We start from the raw sequence: 6,081 nt of genomic DNA, 5'->3' as shown, positions 1-6,081 counted from the left end.
TAGCATGGACGCGTAGACCCCAAGGTCACCGGATGCCTGTGAACCTTGGGGTGAACTTGTGTATTTTGATGATCTAGTTTTGTTTATTACAATTGTTGTGTGTTTGTGATTCGTTCTTGGTGCATTTGATGTGTTGCTTACATGAGAACTCTGTAAACCAACTCCTAGGTTGTACTTTGTAGCATGACCATCACCCTTGTACTAGACAAACCAAGTTTGGAAGGGATTCATGTACGAATACGCCGTGACCATCGGGTATTTTGTACCCCTCAAACATTAGGGCTAGACCAAGTCATGTTCCGGCTCTAATTAGGGATTTCCCCCTTTGTTAATGGAATCGTATGAGGATTTGATCTGAAGAAATTCCATATCAATACTTATAGCGGATTAGGGGTTAATTGCCGTGACCATCAGGTTGATCAAATTTAGGAAATCTCTAGGTCCAAACCCTCAATTACATGACACTCTTAGCATCCTTTACACTTTAGTAGCCCCTAGGGAATCTGCATCCGTGACCATTTTTTTCCCCTGATTTTATACCCTTGCCTTATTTTAGACTCCACTTGTAGTTCTTTCATTTTAATTAATAAATTAGAGAAACCCGTCGTATCTTTCGGCTAGACAATATGCAAAGAGGAAGTAAGGGTAGATCCTTGGGCCCAGGGAATACGACCCTTTCGTGCTCGCATGAGAGGTATTACTTGATGACTCCATTCACTTGCGGATATCGCATCAAGTTTTTCGTGCCATTGTCGGGGACCCACAAGGAATACTCGGAAAACTTAGAGCTTATTGATTTAGCCATTGTTTCTTTTATTCTGTACATTTGCTTCTTTTTATTCCTTTTTGCACATATTTTTCCATTTACTTGCCTTTATTTTTTTTTACTATCTTCCTCTTATATCCTGATCATTGACTCTCAAAACTGTGCAAGATACCATCTTATGACACGCGCCAATCAAACAAATCTTGTAAAACCTGTCAACGAAATCAAGAGAACCTTTCATCAAAGGTTGAGAGAGATGGCTGAGAGTTCAGAACATCAAGGAACGCGAGTTGAGATTAGTGAACCTTCAGTCATGGCAGAACCTAGTCGAATCTTATTTTATTATGAAAGGCCTTAGTTTACTGGTGAGGAATTCAGTGTGCATGCTCCCACCGTACTGGCTAATAATTTTGAAATCAAAGCAAGCACAATTGGGATGGTCCAAAATTCCGTACAATTTGATGGGCTAGCTGATGAAGACCATCATGCTCATTTGTCTCGCTTCCTCCAAATTTGTTCCACCTTCAAGATTAACTCAGTGTCTGATGATGCGATAAGATTGAGATTATCCCCTTTCAGTCTAAGGGGAGCAGCATATAGATGGCTCACTTCATTGGCTCCGGGATCGATCACCACTTGGAAAGAAATGTTGGACAAATTTCTTTCTAGGTATTTCCCAACAAGCAAAGCCGCTAGATTGAGGGAAGAGATTTCTGGATTACGGCAAGGGGACTCCGAGACACTTTTCGAAGCACATGAGAGATTCAAGGATCTCCTACACAAGTGCCCCCATCATGGTTTCTCCTCCTAGATGAGGATGCAAATGCTTTGCAATGGCCTGAATTATGCAACCAGACAACTTATCGATGCTGCAACAGGGGGTCATTGAGTAATAAAACCCCTAACGATGCTGAAATTTTGATTGAAAAACATGGCAAGTAATGAGTGTCATTGGTCTACTAGACAGAAACCCCCTAGAGCAGCTGGAATTTATGAGATAGATGACAGCACTGCGCTAGCCGCCAAGGTTGAGGCCCTAACAAAATGATTTGATCTATTTGTGTTGGGTACAAGCTCAAATTCTAGAGCAGTTTTGTCTTACGAGACTTATGGGGCGGGGCATGCTACTATTCAGTGTCCATTCTCAATAGCCTCAGGTTCCCCAGTCGAGACAGTTGATTATGCTAGGGGAGGCCCCTAAAGGCCCATGGAATCCCTATGGAAACACATATAATCAGGGGTGGAGGAATCACTCAAATTTTTCATGGGGTCAACAACACCAACATCGGGCCCTACAACCACAAGGACCTCCACTTCAATCTCTTCAGCAGCCCGAGATGAAGTTCACCACTAAAGATGTGTTAGCGAGATTTATTATCAGTACTGAAGCAAAATTTGTGAACATCAACAATCAATTCGCTGAAGTGAACACTATTTTGAGGAATGTTCAGGCCTCCATTCAATCATTGGAAAACTAGGTTGGGCAACTTGCTAGGGCAAATTCGGAGCGCTCACCGGGTAGCTTACCTAGTAACACTGAAAATAATCAGAGGGAGCATTTGATAGGCGTCACTCTCAGGAGTGGAAAACAGGTTGAAACACGGGCCGAGAAGGGCTCAAGCACTAAAAATGATGGTGTAGCCATGCAGGAAGACCCTAAGCCATCTGAGAGTGTAGTTGAAGGAAGAAAGAAAAAGCAAAATGAAGAAACCCTTCAACTACCAACACTAAGGGTACCCAAGTACAAGCCGCCCATTCCTTATCCGGCTAGGTTGAAGCAAGATAAAGAGGAGGTTCAATTCAAGAAATTCCTCAATGTATTCAACCAATTACACATAAATATCCCTCTTGTTGAAGCTTTGACTCAAATGCCCAAGTATGCAAAGTTTATGAAAGACCTGCTGACTAACATGAGACAACTGGAGGAAGTAGAAACAGTTACATTACCACAGAACTGCTCTGCGACGATTCAGAGGAAGCTCCCTTGGAAGTTGACTGACCCCGGGAGTTTTATTATTCCATGTGTGATTGGGGAAGGCATGAAGAAAAAGGCCTTGGAGGATTCTGGGGCCAGTATCAATGTAATGCCCTACAACATGTTTTTGAAACTAGGATTGGAAGACATGAGGCCTACAAGGATGACAATACAACTTGCGCAGCGGTCCATAAAGAAGCCCCGCTGTGTTGTTGAGGATGTGTTAGTTATAGTAGATAAGCTTATTATCCCAGTGGATTTTGTTATTCTTGATATGGATGATGATGTTGAAGTCCCATTGATCCTCGGGCGACCGTTTCTTAACGCCGTCGGTGCCCTCATTGATGTAAAGGGGGGAAGAATGACATTAAGAGTGGGGGATGAGGAAGTCATTCTTACACTCCCAGCTACTATGAAACACACCTTGGACCACGATGATCCCCTCTACTCTACTGATGAAACTGATATGATTATTACTGATTGTGTTCTGGTGGTCTTGGCGATTAACCCCTTGGATGAATTCTTGGAAGGAATGGATAGCGATGAGTACAAGGAAAACAACCCACCTCCCACACAAGTAAAGCATGTAGGCTATGTGGGGACATTTCCGTGGACGAACAATAAGAAGAAATCAACCACAAGGAAAATTTGGTGTAAGAGAGGCAAGAAACAGAAATTGGGAATGGATTGCACAATATCACCACCACGGGAGATCGATCAACTATTCTTCGAGGGGAAGGGTAAATTCCGTGTCTTTTCATGCCTCTCGTTTAGTTTCCCATCTTGGAGCACTTCTCCTAGACTTGGAGGTAAGTCCCCACCATTTGATCAACCATGAGGTAAGAGTGAAGGTACGTCGAGCTAATGACGCTAAACAAGCGCTTCTTGGGAGGCAACCCAAGTCTTTTAATTCATCATCTTTAAATTTTTGTATTTCTTTTATTTGCTTAGTTTCTTTATTCTGGTTGTCTTTGGCCTTGAATTAGTATTGTTTAGTTGTGTTTCATTGTCATCTCGGCATTTAAATGGTTGTAATTCGTATTTTATTGAGTTTGCAAGAGGAACTATGCTAATATTTTGATTTTCCAGGTCCATACGGGCTGTATACGGCCCGTATGGACACTTGTGGCATGATCCATGGCCTTGCGGGCATTATTGTGGCCGCAAGAGGCCCCTCGGGAGGAGTCTTGCTCATGGGCTTAGGGTCTCACGGGCGCCATGCGCCCGCGAGAGCTCTTGGCCCAGCGCAGCTGCGCAAATGCTCACGGCGCCCATGGCGCCTCGCTGTGAGGCTCTCGGGCTGTTTTTTTCTTTTCCAGCCCATGCGGGCACCATGCGGTCACATGGGACCCGCATGGGCTGGGCAGCCCACTAAAGGGGTGTTCTTCCCCTTTCTCTCTCCACTCCACCCTCCACCTTCTCCTCTTAGTTTTCTCCCATTTCTCTTTCACTCTACCTAATTTCTCCACCATTTTTTTTGGTTTTTTCTTCTCTAATCCCCTCTCCTTCATCTGACAAACTCAACCTTGGAATTTAATCAAAGTTTTACCATCTTTTTCGCCGGACCCCTTCACTCCAAGCTTTCAAGCCCTAATTCAAGGTTTTGTCACTAACTTGGGTTTTGTTGTGTTCTTATTTTATCTTTGAAGCTTGAATGACGTATTTGGTTGTTGTGATGTGGTGTATGCTTAATTCTTCGAGTTCTTCCTTCATTTGTAAATTTTGGGAAGCTCCATGTCTAGGAGAAACTCTTGGGAAAAAATTTCACGAGTTACTGTAGCAAAGGCTGAATTTTTCATTGTTCACATTGAAAATGTTGCGCACTCAATTTTTTTTCTTCATCATATGATGATATGGATATCCCCTATGATTATATTCATGAAAATCATGGTTTGATGTTGTGTTTTTGTTGTTTAGGAATGCCTGTCAAGCGTGTTTTATCAAAGTGTCCTAGACATGGTGCGGCACCTAGTGGAGTGCCATCCTTAACCTCACCGCAACATAGGGCACGCAACAACCTCTTGAAGTCCAAGCCCTTTGGTATTATCTAGGAAAATTGATCGCAATGACCTCAAAGTTGTAGGTTTGGCCGAGGCCGTGGAGGAATTAATCAATCATGATGGATGGGACCGCATTTTCTCAATTAATGATTCTACTTACCGTGAACTCACCTTGGAGGTTCTAAGCACAATAGACTTAATAAGACCATCCAGAGTAAGTTTCCAAGCCTTTGGGACAATGCACACCATTAGTGACACACAACTGGGTTGTTTCTTTGGCTTGTATGAGGAAGGAGTTGTGAACACACCCGCATTTCATCATCTTCCTACAGGTTTTCTGGCCACCATGACACACACACACGGTTCTGGAATATTATCTCTGGCCGGCGCACGAATGAGTCAAGGAAAGCATCTCGTCTTCACAACCCCCCACATTCATATGTTCATGCACTCTTAAGTCGAGGTATTGGAGGCCGGGGTGATAGCACTGGGGTAATCACGCGCTCTGACTTACTAATGCTATACAGTATCATTGAGCGCTACCCAATCCACCTTGGAAACCTCTTTGCTGAACTGTTTGTTCATCAGGGTACTTACACATGCCTTGGATCTATTTTCGCTTGGTCGTATATCACACATATGATTGTTGGTGGATTTTCACCCTTGGGGATGGCTACTATGTTTTCTATGGGGATGGTGGAGAAGCATGGTGACACATATGCCATTCTCCGGTACTCAGCCACAGGTGAGCGCATCCCTGCTTCTCCACCACAGTCCAATTCTAAGCCAGACGATGCACCACCTTCAGTTGAGCTTCGCCCTCAGGAGATTCGAGCGAGATTCATTCCCTTCGTCAAGGACATCAAGAGAATACTAAGACACTTAGACAGTTGGCAAGGGATATGCGTGAAATCCTTTCTTTTGTGCGTGGGTCTTCTTCATTATCCAGCACCACCGTAGGGACTACCACATCATTCGTGCCTGCTGCACCTACTGACGGACACCACCCAGCCTAGGAGCATGACTTTTATGGACTCGAGTTTATGTTTTGTATTTTGCATTGTTTTGTGGCTTGCTAGTTGAACTTATTTTGTTAGCATGGGTTCACTCCTTGCTAAGCTTGTTTTACTTTTATTTTGACTATTATGCATGTTTTCCTCCCCCTTGATTTTCATAAGTGTCGTGATCGCCTTATTTATTTTTGCAGGACTTCTCACAGATTGTGCCTCTCCTCCTCTACTCTTTGCTGGTTTTGTTGCCCACTGACTGTACTTTCACTGAACAATCTTCATCAACCAAATGGGGTAGTCTCTTTACCCTTCTTTTCATGCTTCATTTAT

At 43.5% G+C, this 6,081-nt stretch overlaps 1 non-coding gene across 1 annotated transcript; it reads right to left on the bottom strand.

Moving 5' to 3' along the window:
* Window positions 1–1,460: 1,460 nt before the first annotated feature.
* On the bottom strand, window positions 1,461–1,567 carry LOC120262581. Its single transcript, XR_005536847.1, has one exon. It is a non-coding gene; the product is annotated as a small nucleolar RNA R71 (small nucleolar RNA).
* Between the last annotated feature and the right edge of the window lie 4,514 nt (window positions 1,568–6,081).

This window comes from Dioscorea cayenensis, chromosome 5, assembly GCF_009730915.1.
Source record: "Dioscorea cayenensis subsp. rotundata cultivar TDr96_F1 chromosome 5, TDr96_F1_v2_PseudoChromosome.rev07_lg8_w22 25.fasta, whole genome shotgun sequence".
NCBI lineage: Eukaryota > Viridiplantae > Streptophyta > Magnoliopsida > Dioscoreales > Dioscoreaceae > Dioscorea > Dioscorea cayenensis.
This window is presented reverse-complemented; position numbering and strand designations above follow the sequence as displayed.